General features: G+C 37.4%; 1 non-coding gene across 1 annotated transcript; it reads right to left on the bottom strand.

Moving 5' to 3' along the window:
• Positions 1-1,676: 1,676 nt before the first annotated feature.
• LOC143640391 (U6 spliceosomal RNA) lies at positions 1,677-1,783 on the bottom strand. The gene has a single exon (XR_013154921.1). It is a non-coding gene; the product is annotated as a U6 spliceosomal RNA (small nuclear RNA).
• Positions 1,784-16,990: the final 15,207 nt, after the last annotated feature.

Genomic DNA, 16,990 nt, shown 5'->3' with positions numbered 1-16,990 from the left:
GTTGTATAAAATATCTTCAGGTTATGTGTTTAAGACATGTGAAACACAAATGAATTTCATATTTTAACTTGGGTCTCACCTCCATGACATCTCATAATGTTTTTGTGAATATTCCTAAATCCAAAACCATCTAACACATTTAGGCTCTCAAACATTTCAAATAAAACATATTTAGCCTGTACTCAAATATGAGTCTTCTTTTTGCTATCTCTTTTAATTATACAATTTATTTTTTTGAAATTTAGGCAAGAGCCATAAATGTTTCTTACTACCTAATCCATGGCTTTTTTTCCTCTTTTTAATTTTATTTATTTTAATTTGATATATGTGACAGCAGAATGAAATTCAATTCATATTACACAAATAGAGCACAATTTCTTATGTCTTTGGTTGTACACAAAGTAAAGTCATGCCATTCATGTTTTTATACATGTATTTAAGGTAATGATGTTCATCTCATTCCACCATCTTTCTTACCCCCATGCCTTCCTCTCCTTCCTCTCCCCTTTGCCCTATTTAAAGTTCCTCTGTTCCTCCCATGCTCTGCCCCCCATGCATCACCATTATGATTCAGTGCCGCAGTCCGGCTGCAGCAAAATAACAGGGGGGATGAAGAGCAACTTGTGTAGATTGATACAGCTGGAGTGGGAGCCATTTATTGTAGGACAGGAGGGGTATATATACATTACACACAGATTATCTTAATTAACATAAACTAGATACAGCAGTCAACCAATAAGGAATCTCCACACTTAATAGCTCACTGGCATTACTTCACAAACCACTCCCTCTGGCAAAATGCCAGGAGCCACCTTGACTTGTTTACAGATCCTTGTATCAGAGAAGACATTTGGAATTTGATTTTTTAATTTTTTTTCAATTAGCATTATATTCTCCAACTCCATTCATTTACCTGCAAAGGTCATGATTATATTCTCTTTTAATGCTGAGTAATATTCCATTGCGTATATATACCACATTTTCTTTATCCATTAATCTACTTAAGGGCATCTAGGTTGGTTCCACAATTTAGTTATTGTGAATTCTGCTGCCATAAACACTGATGTGGCTGTGTCCCTGTAGCACACTGTTTTTAAGTCCTTTGGGTATAAAACAAGGGGTGGAATAACTGGGTCAAATGGTGGTTCCATTCCAAATTTTCTGAGGAATCTCCATACTGCTTTCCATATTGACTGCAACAATTTGCAGTCCCACCAGCAATGTATGAGTGTGCCCTTCTCCTCACATCCTTGCCAACACTTATTGTTGTTTGTATTCTTAATAGCTGCCATTCTGACAGGAGTGAGATAAAATCTTAGATTAGTTTTGATTTGCATTTCTCTAATTGCTAGAGATGTTGAGCATTTTTTCATATATTTGTTGATTGATTGTATATCATCTTCTGAGAAGTGTATGTTCATTTCCTTGGCCCATTTATTGATTGACTTATTTGAGTTTTTTTGTTTGTTTGTTTGTTTGTTTGTTTTTTGGTGTTAAGATTTTTGAGTTCTTTAAATACCTAGAGACTAGTGCGCTATCTCATGTGCATGTTCTAGAAATTTGTTCCCATTCTGTAGGCTCTCTATTCACTTCACTGATTATTTCTTTTGCTGAGAAGAAGCTTTTGAGTTTGAATCCATCCCATTCATTGTTTCTTGATTTTAATTCCTGTGCTAAAAATTATGGAATGCTTCATGAATTTGTATGTCATCCTTGCATAGGGGCCATGCTAATCTTCTCTGTATCATTCCAATTTTAGTATATGTGCTGCCAAAGTGAGCACCTGATCAATGTCTTTTGAAAACATTTAATAATCTTAATCCATACCTATGAATGTATTTTCACATTCCTAAGTGTCTTAAGAATACATTTTTTCCTTGAAATCATGTATTCATAAGCAATATCTTTGGATCCTTACAGTTACCCAGTGGAATATGTAGTATTGTGAATGCTAATTTGTTTTTGATAGTTTTCTGTTCACAAAAACACTTTGACAAACTGTTATAAGCTGACTGTATTCCCCTGTAATTTATATATTGAAATCCCAATTCCCAGTAACTTAGAATGCAATCTGACTTTTTTTTTACAATTTTTTCTTTTAAGTTATTTTATTCTAATTTGTTATACATGATAACAGAATGCAATACAATTCATATTACACATATAGAACACTATTTTTCATATGTCAAAATACATTCACACCATTAGTGTCTTCATACATGTACTTAGGGTAATGATATCCATCTCATTCCATCTTCTTTTTTACCCCCATACCCCCTTCTTTCCCCTCCCACCTCTTTGCCCTATCTAGAGTTCATCTAATCCTCCCATGCTCCTCCTCTAGAATGAAATATTATTTGAAGACAGGATCTTTAAGAAGATAATAAATTTAAAGTAAGATCATTAAGGTAGGACCTTTTCCAATATGTCTTGGGTCCTTATAAGAAGGGAAAACTTGTAGACACAAAAATTGACATTGGGAGATGATATAAAGAGACACAAGAAGACAATGTCAACCTACACACCAAGGAGCATGCTGGAACATTTTCTCTCCTTACAATGTTCAGAAGGAAACAACCCTAGAAGTTTGGACTTGTGTTTTCCAGAAGAATAAAATGATAAATTTCCACTGATTGAGCCATCCAGTTTGTGATTATGATAGACATTGTCAGCTGATACACGCACCATCTTATTTGATGATTATATGTCCATCATGTTTTTCATTGCTATTTTCATTTAAGTGAAAGAAGGAAATGTGTACTATTAGATTTTTTAAAAGCCCTGTCTTTCATTTCCCATATAAAGGTAACTTTTTCAACAAAACTCTCCTTTGAACCTTCTGTTTTCCAGAACAGTGAAACAATAAATTTCCACTGTTTCTATCTTTTTTCTTCTCAAATATTTCTATTAAGCAATTTCATAGACACTTGTATTTCTTTATCAAAGAATGTGCCTCAAATATAATTAAATGTAACAAATCATAATGTTCTCTTCTAGCCATTTTGAAACATACAATAAACTATTGTCTACTATATATAGTTACTCTACTGGACCATGGAACACTAGAACTTATTCTTCCTAACTATAATTTGGTATGGTTAACCAGCCACTCTCTTTTCCTTCCCAGCTTCTATAACCACTGTTCTACTCTCTATATGAGATGAACTTTTCTAGCTTCCACACATGAATGATAACATGTAGTATTTGTCTTTTATGTCTGGTTTCTTTCAGTTAACATAATATCCTTCATGTTCATCTGTGTTGCTGCAAATACCAGAGTTTCATTTTTTTATTGTGGGGTAATATTCCATTATGCCACACTTTCCTTACTGGTTCATTTGTCAGTAGACACCTAGTTTGTTTCCATTACTTGGCTGTTGTAAACATGGGAGTGCATATCAACATACGATTTCTTTTGGATACATACACAGTAGTAAGTTTGCTGGATCATAATGTAGTCCTATTTTTAATTCTTTCAGCAATTCCCACACTGTGAATTCCATCATGATTGACTATAAAATAGTATTTTAAAATCCTGATTAACTATGGATTTTGTGTTGAACACAAGGACCTCATAAAATAAAGGAATTGGTTTTCGTTATTAACCTGGATAGAAGATGCATGACAAGGCAATACTCATCCAACTGAGAGAGCTGGAAGAGGAATTGAGAGACTCTTTTTCCCCCCATAGTTTTATTGGCATATTATAATAATACATAATAGTGGGATGCTTTGTTATATATGTGTACATGCACACCATAGGGACATGCTCCTTTATCCTTTCCTCTTGCTTTTTAATGAGAAAACTGAGACCTGATAGGTTTTGATCTTCTGATACCAGTTACAAGGTACAAGAACTAGAAGCAAGACCTTGATCCCTACTACTTTAAATGTTCTGCCAAACCACCTGGCATTGAACTGTGTCCAGAGAAGAATGAGATAAGTTACTGCAAAACTATTTTACTTGGAAATAAGACTGTTTTTCTTTGAAGTGTATCTAGTTGGGGCTGCTTCCATTTTCTAGAATTTGTTTAAAGAGAGACTGGACAAGTATAAGAGCTTGATAGTAGAGATACTGAGCTGACTGAAGGAGGGAGGTTCAGATAATACAGTTCCTTGTTAGAATTACAATTTACACCTTGCTTCATGTGGTGTAGGTTGTCCCATTCGATATGATTTTGATTAAATTATGCAATAACTCCCCATCCTGACCTATGCTAAAAAAATTACTTCAGTATCTGAGGTGCCAGGACCTCCAAAATGCTTCCAAATTTATTTCCTTGGCCTTGGGAAAGTGCCCTTGTTATCTTAACCTAGTAATGAAATGCTGGGAAGAATGAAGGTCATAGTTTTTGTCACCTATATTTTAAAAATGTAGCATCTTATTTCTATTTCTTTGGGGGGTATGGATTTTTGGTTGTGAATTCAGAATAATGGACTTCAGTCTGCCTAATTTAGGAAAAGTTAAGGGGGTGAGTCAATTTCATTTTTTAGAAATATTTATTTATTCATATGTGGTGCTGAGGATCAAACCCAGTGCCTCACATGTGCTAGGCAAGTGCTCTGCCACTGAGCTACAACCCCAGTCATGGTGAGTCAATTTCTACCAGCAGAGTGCTCAGTGCATGCCTATGCAGGCAAACTGTGTGGATAGACATGTTCTCAAATAATCCTCTTTCTCTCTGATACAAGTGGCTTCATCCCCCATGCTAAGAGAGAAAGGCAGATGAGCATAGGAATTGAAGTGGGAGAGAGAGATGCAGTGGAGACATGTTAGAATATATTTATATGTAAAAATGTGGATGTGTAACCGATGTGATTCTGAAATCTTTGTAATGTTTTGAATAACCAATAAAAAAATAAAATAAAATAAAATAAAAAGTTGTCATGACATGTGCCTCATTGTTTACCCAAGAGTAAGGTACTCTCAACTGTGTAATAGAAACAAGAGGCTTGATTATGGTAAAAAATAAACTCTCAAGCAATAAAAAATGTATTAAGATTCAGTGATTAAGATTCCTTCTCCACATGCTTATTCAAGGGCCCAGGCTGATGGAAGCTCTGCCATCTCAAACTGAGTAATTCAAGGTTACTCTTGGTTCCTCTCCATCTATCCTGGTGTTGAGAAGAAGAAAACTGCGTGGAAGCATCTGTGGAATGTCCCTAAGGGCCAAATGTAGAGTCACATATGGCTGAAATTGTAACTGCAGAGGATTCAGGAAAATGTAGTTTATCTCTGTGTCCAGAAGAAGAAGAAATGGATTTAGATAAGTATTTGGCAATCATACACAGACACACATTTTGTATATATGATATACAATTTAGTATATGTATATCATATGTAATAAGCATGGTGTATGCTCTTATGTGCACAGCAAGATTATATATATAAACAAAATATACACACACACATGGTCAAATAAATGAATAAGTATATGTTTTAAATCAGTCCTGAGACTGAACGAGTGTTTTCTGTCAACTCCTTCACCTGGTTTATTTTTGAATGATTGAACTCCCTTGCTTTCTCTTTCTGGTCATGCTTTGGTGTCAGGATCTGGGTCTTTTATCATGAAGCATAGGTTCAGAGATGTCTAAGCCTTTGTGGTACTTTTTGTTCTCCATGAAATTGTTAGTATCCCTGTTCTAACAGGTAGCTTCACAGTTCTTCCAGTTTCATGAGAAGGATGTCCTTTTTGTTACTTTTTGTTACTTTTAGTCTCCCTAGGCCCAGAGGGGAGAGCCTCTGAGTAGAGAGAACTAAGGAAAGAGACCTGGTGAGAGACAGACCTTCAAGGTTATGTGAAACACAGACAGTTCAGTTAGAGCAGGCATCAGGACCTCCTCCATTTTGGGCAGCACATGTGTAGGGGCCTCTCCCAACTGACCTTAATTTCACTCCTTGCCTGACCACTACCTACCTCCCACCCCACCACCAATTCTGTCCTGGAATCTCTACTTCCTATGCCACCTCTTGACTTCTCATTAAAGCTCCTGCCTTCCTAGAAGCATGGGGACAAGATTCTGTATTCAAATAGGAGGGGCCGTGGTGTTAAACAGCCTTAGTTTCCTTCTCTTTATCACTACATTCTCCTTAGGAATAAATCATATAATGCATGTGAGACATTTAATTCTGTGGGTGTGTCATGTTAAAAACAAAAGCTGTGATGATTTTTACTACGATAACTGATCCAGTCTGATGGACTCTATGTATTCCATCACATTTGATTCCTAATGATCTTGGTTTGGAGGACTGGCCAAGGACTGGCCTTGCTAGCTCTTAGACTGACGGAAATAGAAAAAAGAAATGCAGAGCTGGAAGAACTGTGAATCTGCCTGTTAGAACAGGTATACCAACAATTTCATGAGAAGGATGTTCTTTTTTCTCCCTCAAGACTGTGAGAGCATTCTGCAGTTGGTCAGGGAGTGATCCCCCCAGACTGTGCTGTTGTGAAGAGACCCTGGCAGTGAGGCCTTGGCGATGGGCTGTTGTGTGTACGGGTGGCGGTGATTAAGTTCCCCCAGCTGATCCTGTTTCTCTTTAGGAACTTCAAACAGATGAGCCATTCAGATCCTAAGCCTGGGAAAGGACAGTATATCACAGATACTTTGTATTATAAACAAAGGAAGATCAGAAAGGAAAAAAACTATGTGGTAGTACAAAGGAATTGTCCCTTTTCTGAGAAAAGATGACGTGAGTGAACTGACCATCAATGGACTAAGCAAATCAATCCCAAGACATGGAACTCTGGTTCTTTCTCCCTTGAGCACATCATAGGTTTTCATAGGCTAGGAGGGAGCACTCTGTGACATCCTGGAACACTCAAGCAGGATGCCTGCCTCTACCTCGTGATAACCTTAGTTCATTTCAATTAGTTAAGGTTTGGATGACAAAAGGGACCGAGGATGAGGGTGAGCGGTGCTGGTATCCCCCAGTCTGCCTGAGTAGACCTCCCTCTCACCTCCATGGGATTTATAACTGCATTGTTTTTCAAGTTTTCATATGAACTAGAACTGAGTTGATAAAGGGGCCTCAGAAGGACCCTTAATTGTGCGAGATTGAGGTCCCCCCTGCTTTGGTTTTTTAATTAAATTATTTATTTTTATTGGTTCTTTTCAGTAATATATAACAATAGAATTCATTCTGACATAATTACAAAAGCATGGAGTATAATTCGTTCTAATTCAGTGCAGGTGAGATCCCTTCTTAAGGACTATTTTCAGTCCTACGTCATCTGGGTGGCATTTTCCCTCCTTTGCAGTTACAGCCTCCATTGTATTTGTCGTCTTTCAGACCTTCTGTTTAGACCCTTGACTACCAGACAGCAAGCTTCAGAAGCCTGGTCCTGTCTTTTCCTGGGGATTTCTGGTGGCTGGTTCAGAGTGAAACTTAATAAATGCATATAGGATTAATGAATACTAGATAGATAAGTAAGTCACATGTAAATTGATGCTTTTAAGGTCCTAATATTTTTTCTAAATTATTCTATATTTGAAAACTTTGGCACCTTTAATATCATTTATCCTTTGTCCTACTAAAATTTGTGGAATAAAAGATGAATATCTAGGGCTGGGAATGTGGCTCAAGCAGTAGGCGCTCGCCTGGCATGCGTGCGGCCTGGGTTCGATCCTTAGCACCACATACAAACAAAGATGTAGTGTCTGCTGAAAACTAAAAAATAAATATTTAAAAAAATAAAATTCTCTCTCTCTAAAAAAAAAAAAAATCAATGTCTATCTAGGCTCTTGATTCTGAATTAGTGAAATCTGAATTACAGTGGTCTTAACCAACAGTTACTTTGTTATAATTGTATACAGAATTTAAAAATATCTATCTCTGCTTGTGAATACCATAATTCGTTATAATTAGTGAAAGTACTATGTTTTTAAAAAACTGAATGATACACTCATGTTTCCTAAAGTGAATTCTCTAGTTTCCTCATTTCTTGATGAGTTTCTGTTCTTACCAGCCCACTGTGTGGGCTGTAGGACAGCTTTGTAATTGAAACTTGCAGGGTAATAGAACTTGTTACCAATAAGCTCAAGTCTGAACTGCCATTGTAATTAGATTTGTTGGAAGCATTTATGAATGAAAGACTGTGATTTTCTAGTTGGCAGAGTGGATAGAAAACTTTCTGTCAATGATAACCTGATCTAGAATCCAGATGCCTTTTGACTGATGGTAAATGATAGCTTAATATTTCCCACTTCTAATAATGTTGACTTAAGTGATATAATGAAATTAAATTTCATTTTTCCTGTCCTTCTCTATGTGATATAGTGGATCTGAGATTGACAATTTTAATTGTGTTCCTTATCTGACACTTAAGAACTCAGGTTTTGCATTGAGGTAGATGAGATTCCTCAAATGTCCACTTTCACGGTCGCTTTACCAGGTTGTTAACCTACATTTCTTTAGAACCTAAAAATAACAACAACAACAATTGGCAGGGCATGAACATGGAATTAGCAATACTGAACCATTGCTTCTAGAGGAAGAACACAGGGTCCTATGAGCCTCTGGTCAAAATATTTTCATCAGGAGGTGAACATGTAGTCTTGTGTGAGTTTTACATGTGTTTCTCTTTAAAGATACCTCATTTATTATACATAAACTCATTATCATTGAACTCCAGCATGGTAGTTCATACCTGAATGAAGCTAGCCTGATACACATATTTTTTATCTATAAGACACATCACAGCCTTTTTGAACCTAGGAACACTGGATAGCTCTTAAGCACTGTGCTTGGAGGGGCATTTAAACCAGGGAAGTCACCAACAGAAAGCACAAATGTACCAATAGTGTGATACTATGTAGAGCATGAAAAGGACAACTGCAAGACTGAAAACTGCAGAGTGTCCCTTTGATTGACCTCAGTTGGGAACACAAACACTGGTACCACACATTCTGTCCCTCTGTGAAAGTTTGCAAAAGACTATGAAAGACCATGAGTATTGATTTTGGGGTTGAATGTTTGTTTTAGTGAGAAGGTAGGCCAGCTTCTAAGTGTGGAATGTATGGGTAGTGAGAGTGGACTGGATTATCACCTGAGATTTAAGATGAAGATATGAGACTCAGATGTGAAGCAATGCAGTTAAGCAAGCATCTACTAAGTAACCATACTCTGTTCCCTCAATCTATTTTCACATAACAGCAGGTCCTGAGTTGATCTTGCCATACAGGTATGTAGGGAATCCTACAGCTGCTGAGAAGCTCAAAGGTAGATACAGAAATGATCCCTGGAGCAAATTTCTTCTCAATGCAGGGAAGATGGACACAATCAGGATTGTGGGATTGCTGATCCCGGGCTCCTAGGATATATAGACCTTTATGTCTTGTGAAAATGCCACATTAAGGTGGGGCAGCCTCCATCTCATGGGACCCTTGGAAACAACTGTTAGGACAAAGTGGTTGCCAAGGCAGTGACCTCATTCACTTCCTTGTAGGAAGTGACCTCACCTCACTCCCTTGTTGATGGAACTCTCTGATCTTGGGATCTAGGAGGCGAGGCATCCAGAGACAGTTCCACTCCCAGTGGGCTCACTTGATTGTCTGTACCAAGGCCAGAGTCATTCTTTGTTGGTACCTAGTGATGTGTGGATAGCCAAATGCCTTGAATGGCCTCAACAGGGGCCTTTCCTGAGAAAGAAGTGTTGGCTCATTGCTGGCTCCTGACAACTACACAGAGATGGCCAAGGAGACCAGAGCTGAGACAGGACAGGCCACTGCTGAGGAACATATTTTCACCCACCAGTCAGAGGACAGAGTAGATAGATGCAGACCAAATAAATGGGTGGTTTTTGTGTCTCAGTGGGTGTGTGTTTGAATTTGTTGTTTTGTCTCATGTTCTGAGAACATGAAGGAAAAACTTTTTTTTTTTGTGGTTGTTGTTGCTGTTGGTTTGAAATGGACTGTTAACTAGTGAGCCTTTTTATGCCAGTGGATCCCACTGGGTTTGTGGTTAAAGAGAGTAGAGAGAGGATGAAGCCCTGAAGTCTCCTGTCTAGTGGAAATCTTTGCAGGACTCCTCATGGCCAATTTATGAATGGACTGCTGCTTGCCTTGCAGATGGGCAACACCTACCAAGATCCTAAGTTCCTGTATTCTTCCTGAATTTTGGCCACTCTCTGAAGGGGTTCGTGGTTTTGTGTCCAAGATATGTACCACATTTAAGCTCTGTGACATGGCCATGGACTGGATTGCTGAAGGGCATGCCAAGCATCTCAGAAAACTCAAAAATTAGCATGACTGTTAAGGATCTCTCTGGAGAATCCCTGCTTAGATAGATAGTATCCCAAGTTGCATGTTTAGGAGCTGTCAGTGCCACAGTGTTCAATTACAGAAAAGTTTTTCTCCAGGCTTCTTTCTTCCCTATTGTTCTGTTCCCCTGAATGTCAGGGAGGTGTTTGCCTTAGGGCACTCCTTTGGGACTCCTCAAGAAAACAGTTTCAAATGGAAATGAAGAGGACTAATCTGTGCCTTTTAAGTAAAGTGCTTTTAAAAAGCTCTGTCAGTATCAGACACTTGGCCCTGTGTGTGGCTGTGAATTACATTCTCAGCACCCCAGGAAACTCAAGAAAAATCCCATGTGTCCATCCCAATCTAAAAGGATGAAAAAGAAGTGTACTATGGGATGAAGTCTCTTGCCTTCCTCTGGTCAGGCTCCTGACTCCTATGAAGTCAGAACAGGGATCCTCTGGGTCAAATGAGTTGTTGCAAGCCCTCCAGTAACTAGCACACAGGTGTTTGGGTTTTTTCATGAGTCCAGTACACATAAAGAAAATACCCCTGCAGGCAGGAGGCCTCTAATTTGAGAAGCAGAGCAGTACTAACTACAGGGCCATTTTATCTATCCTATTTCTTAAGAAGGGTGTCCAGGCCACCATGACATTTGGCATATGATGGGCATGAGAGCTTACTTTGCACACCATCTAAGACTGCTCACCCTATAGAATCCCCCAGCCAGAATGTTATGATGAGTGTCTGTATGGAAGAAGATGAGGGCCATATGGGATTGTTTTTGTTAGAATAGTGGTCTTTTGTGTGGTGTTTGGAAAAGATGACTGGGTCCACCTCAGCTTGAACTCTGGTGTGATGCCATTAGAGACTGAGTTCTGGAACTGATCTCAGAGAACTATTGCCATGAATTGTGCTGGGATTTTAGAAGGCCGGGCATTAGAGGAGCCTTTGGAAATGGAGATCTAGGTCGAGGGTGGCTTTCTTCATAGCACTGGGAATCTCAGCCAGGATTTTATATGATTTTGCTGCGAAAGCCTTTTCACCTATAGTTGAGAGCAAAAACTCACAGGAACCTCATATTTTAGATCCCAATGGGCCTGGATTCCTGTGACCTTTCGCAACTATTTGGGAACCTTGCCCGCATGTGATTTCCAGAGCTTTTACTGAAAGGAGATTCCTCAACACTTAATGGCTCCTGAATGAATCAAATCCCACAGTGTCAACTTCTTCATTCTTGAAATATGGCTAGGCCAATACCATAAAGTTTTTGAGAATCCCATGACCAGAAATCCCTGGAGAACCTTTAGATCTCCTATTGCTCATCATGACTGAACCAGCGAGTGCCATTTTTGACTGAGTGGAATTCATGACCATGGTGAAGAACAGAGAGGCCAGTGAGTAGGAGCCAGCAGAGAACTGGGCCTGGAGCAATAGAGTGCAGGTGTGTGATCCAGCATCTGTGGTGTGCCCCAGTAGTTCTGTCATTGGCTTCCAAATGACATGTGACTGACAAGGTGCAGCCAGGAGACCCAAAAATAAAAAGGCATGTTGTTGTGGGGAGAGGATTTGGTGTGATGCTCAGAAACAAGTTGCTACGCTCAAGTGGGAAAGATATATGGGGTAGCAGCCCAGTTTGTGTTTTTGCCTTTGGACCCTGACTCACCCCACGTGGCAGAGCTCCCTCCAGTACTGTGTCCTTGTTGACCTTTTTGTATTTCAAAAACAAACACCAATTTTCCAGGGAAGTTGTAAGAAATGCCATTAAAACTGGGCTTTGAGCCAAAGGCTTCACAATGCACCCAGGGAAACATTCATACCTCAATGGCCACAGTTACCTGCATATAGAGGATTCAGCTCTGCTGCCTCCTGTTCCTATTGGAAAATATGAACCCATGTCCTCCTGTTCACATAGACTCAGACCATACTTTCATGATCTCACTACAAAGGAAGCTAAAACACAAAGCTATATTTCTAGTGGATTAATGTCAGAGGCAGGTAGTCAAGAAGTCATTAGGCCAGCAAAGTTCCATGTTTGTGGAATGCTTACACTGTCCTCTACTTTTGGGATCTCTTCTGTCACAACCAAGTTTGTGAGATCCTCAGAATTTCTAATTCCAGATATGTATTCACAGATTTTTTTTTCCTCTTCTCCTCTCATTGTCTTCTTTGGGGTGACAGTATTGTCCAGGCATTGTGGTGGATGACAGTGGAAGATTATTTTGTTCCACATGTTCCCATATGTATCAGACTCATTTTCCATTTTGCCATTTAAAATATTGAATCTCTGACACTAACCCATAACCTTCTAGGCTCTGACTACATATCCTAACATCTATAAAAATAATCCTAAAAAAATAGAAGTAGGGGCATTTGATAGGAGGCATGGTGTATACTTAGACTTGCCTTTTGCTTCATCAGAGATACATATTATAAAACCTGTGACACATTTTTCTCATTTTATTTCTCGAAGAATTTTCAAAATCAACAAACATGTAACTTCCTGACTCCCTGTCTCTGTCGCCTGGGTCACAATGTATATTTTTATATACCTATATATAATCCTACTGCCATCACAGGTATATTTTTGAGAGTACTCTCACTTTGGTAAATACGAACGTCATGAAGAGATCACTGCCCCCCAATACACTGAGGTAACTAAAAATTCAAGCTGTGGTGAGCTTTATACTTGAACAAGGTTAGACATGAAACAATGTAGAGGAAAATTAATATTTTGGGTACATATGTGAAGGATATATATCCCCTGTGGATTTTGATTGGCATAGGTACTATTACATTTTAATGTATTAAATATATACATATATATATATATATATATATATATATATATATATATATATATATATAGTATGAATTTGCAAACATGAACTATATGTGTCATATACTTATACTACCTTGATTCTTTCATGTCCATCTGTGTGGATTTATAATCAACTTCTCAGGAGATATTTTTCAGAAATATTCATTTTCTTGACATACATATTCATTTCGGAATACTCAAAATGAACTTCAGTGAATATTGAGTACTAACCCTAATATTTCTACAGTAAGTGACCCAGTTGAACACCAATGAAAATATATTCATATGGGACATGATGAGTATTTTGAATTAAATTTGTATTTAAAATTGTTATATTCCTATTTCTTTAGTATATATACATCATAGGATGTATCATTTCATCCACAATTCACAAATTGATATGCACATGATTCACTTTCATTCACTCCTTGTATCAAATCCCATGTATTTCTCCATGTTGCTTTACTTCCTTTTTCATGAGATTTCTTTTATCATCATTTCCGAAGCAAAACGCAAACACAGTTTGTTATAATTAGTAACCACTACAAATATAACTACTTGGATTGAATGTTTGTATGTGAATACCAGATTTCATGTATTTTTTAAAATATCAATTCAATTCATTATTTAAATAGTAACCTGTTATATTTTTTATTCACCATATGGTCTATTCATGCATCATCTCTATATACATAAACCCAGGGTACACCTATTTTTATCCCCAAACTCTAAATGATAGGGTTTCAAAACATGCTCCCAGAAATGGTGGAAGAAATACGCATGTCACCTGCTCCATATATTCCTTTCATCACCTCATGTTCTGGACACAAAATGCAAAACTCACACTTATCTTAGTCTTCTCCCAAAGCCTCATTTTAAAGAGAGCATAAATTACTAAAATCATCTACGTCTGCATTGCCTATTGTTTTCAAATTTGAATCCTATGGTGAGTATATACTTGATTCTTTCAAAAATAGTGTGTTCAACTAGCCGCCTGTTGAAATTATCCCTGATCTTATCACTCATTTTGAACTTTGCCTGATCTTCTAACATCCTTATTGATATCTATTTCCCCAAGTGCCTTGTTGTGACTGACTCTTCATGTGTGCTGACATTCCCATTTACACTTTAATAGAAATTCATTGGATTGCAAAAAGGGCCTTTGGTCCAAATCCTAAACTCACTATTCTTCCTTACCCTACACTGGAAACCTGCCTACTCTCTCTATTTCACTGCAAGTTCTCTTTTACATTCAGTAGTCCCAGGTACAAGATCTTAGGCCATTGTCTATGGATTTAGAGGATTCATCTCTGCAGAACATAATTCAAAACTATGTATCCAAATCAAGGGCCCAACAAACTTGTGTGCTTCAGATCTTACCTAGTTTTCTATTTTCATACTTACATTTCACCTTACATTCGTATAAATATCCCAGTTGCCCAATACCCGTATTCATCCAGCAATAGAGTAGTTTCAAGGAACTTTTAAAGATTGGAAGTCACCTGGTCAAATTCATTTGCATTTACTTTTTTTTTTTTTGATGAAGGTGTTCTCAGAGAATCCTTAATGTGTCAATAGTCACTGTAAAGCATACAGAGAGGATACAGATGCTATATAAAGCACATCTACTTGATTGTATTCCCCCTCCCTTATACAATGCCCCACCCCATACATGGTTTAGGAAATTCTTCATTGTACAATATTTGGTAAAAATAAACATACTCTGGCTGTATTGCAAAGGAGGAAATATAGGATATGTACACTCGTCCCTTTTTAATATGCCACACAATGTATTTAATTGCCATTGTGAAGAGTTAATTTTTTTTCCGCTAAAAGGATGCTGAAGACTTCACTGTGATGCCTGTGAATGTGGCCTTATTTGGAAACATGGTCTCTGCAGATGAAATCAAGTTACAAATTTGTGCTTGGAGTAGGTGCTTATCCAACACTACTGTGTCCTTTTAAGAATGAGATTTGGACAGAGACAGAGACAAAGGGAATGCAAGGTGGAGACACTGTAGAATGTCATGCGCAGACACAGACAAGAATTGGAATGAAGCCCCAACATGCCAAGAAATAATCAGAAATGCCTGCCTTCACCAAAAGCTGGGAGATGGCAGGGAACAGATTCTCCCACAGAGTGCTCAGAAGGAATCAATTTGGCTTTCAAGCTCATTTCAGACTTAAAGCATCTGAACTGTGAATGAATAAACTTCTGTTGGTCAAAGCCTCCCAGTTCATCATACTTTGTTTTGGCCGCCCTGCTAAACTGACTCTGGTACCAGGAAGTACCATGCTGCAACAAATACCTAAAAATGTGCAACTGTAAATTGAGTAATGGGGAGAGGCTAGAAAAGTTTTGAGGTAGTGGGTACAAAGAAACTAGATTGCCTTGAAGAGATAACTGGTAACAATAAGCACACTGAAAAGTATTTCTTTTGAAGTCTCAGATGGAAAAGAGAAACATGCTATTTGAAAGTAGAGGAAAGACAATCCTTGTTATAAAGTGTACCAGAATATGGCAGAATTAGAATTTGGCTGGCAACTAAAAGTAAAAACTTATCAGTGATGAACATAAATATTAAACTGAGGCTATTGCCAAGCAACACGTGGAAGGCATAGCCTTGTTTTTTTGTTTTGTTTTGTTTTGTCCATTCCATTTGAAGTAAATGTGAAAGAAGAGAAAGAAGCAGCTTTACCTTGAGAGTGAATGTAATATGGTTTAATACACCATGATTATTGCCTATTGTTCTTTCTCATCACTGGACAAATAAGGGCAGGAATTTAGTAGTCTTTTCTGATTACCAGTATTTCCCAAATGTTCAATAAGTGCTGAAAGAGTGAATGAAACTAGTGCATGAAGCTGAAATTCTTAAACTGGGCCTACGAATTGAATGCCTGTTTTCTAAGTGAAAAGTTCTTATGTATTGTAATCTTTAAATTAGAAAAATGAAAAAAAATCTGTAAATGAAAACAATTTACATGAATATAAGCACATTGTACTTGTAATAGATACTCTGTTTCAGAGTAGAAACTAAAATTAACCTAATGATGGGACTTGAAGTAAGGACTCTCACTTAACTTCTTTAAAGAACAACTTGGGAGTTTCAGAAACAGAAAAGAATAATGTGATGCAAATTTGAGGCCACATATGCAATTAGTTCTCAAGTAAGGTGCTGACATTTTATTTCTAGAATGAGTTTGGTAACAGCTGGGTTGACTTTAATAGCATAAATCCTATAAACACTGATTGCAAACAAAGATCCATGCTTCCATAGAATATATTAAGATCATAAAAAATGATGGCTGTCTTTATTCTTAAGTTAATCAAAATGTCATCTAAATCCCTGATGTTTTAAAAATGCTGTATAAAATGATAAAGACTTCATATGAAAAATTTGGTAAGTTAGGAAATGAAAACTATAACAAAATTGAATTCTCCACCCCTATTCTCTTCCAGTAACTTTCAAGAAAAACTGACACTCTGATAAAAATTAGTTGAAAATTTTGTTTTCTTCACCATTTTATTTGTGTATGTCCCATTTTCCTGCAAGAGCAATCTTTGACTTAAACTGGTCATTCAATGAAAAGATATTTTATAGATTCAAATAATTAAAAATAGTTCTGAATTTAACTCATAAAATATGTTTAGGAAATATTTTAATTCCTTACATATAGGCATAGTACATTTTAAAACATTTTTTTGGCAAATATCAAGTGACAAATTAATGCTAAGCATACACACAAGCTTTCAATCGTCCAACTGTTGCTTCCAATTTCACATGCCACAAGGACTTCAAATTCATCAGTTCACATCTTTGTGGTCCTTCTTTGGCTGCCACTCCATATACTGTTTTATTATAGCTCTTATATTGTCACATTTTAGCCTGTTTATCTTCTTTCCACTACTTTTCTTCACTTCCAAATAGTATT

Source organism: Callospermophilus lateralis, unplaced genomic scaffold (genome assembly GCF_048772815.1).
Source record: "Callospermophilus lateralis isolate mCalLat2 unplaced genomic scaffold, mCalLat2.hap1 Scaffold_2125, whole genome shotgun sequence".
In the NCBI taxonomy this organism is placed as follows: Eukaryota; Metazoa; Chordata; class Mammalia; order Rodentia; family Sciuridae; genus Callospermophilus; species Callospermophilus lateralis.
The sequence above is the reverse complement of the archived record's forward strand: the minus strand, read 5'-3'. Positions and strand labels throughout refer to the sequence as shown.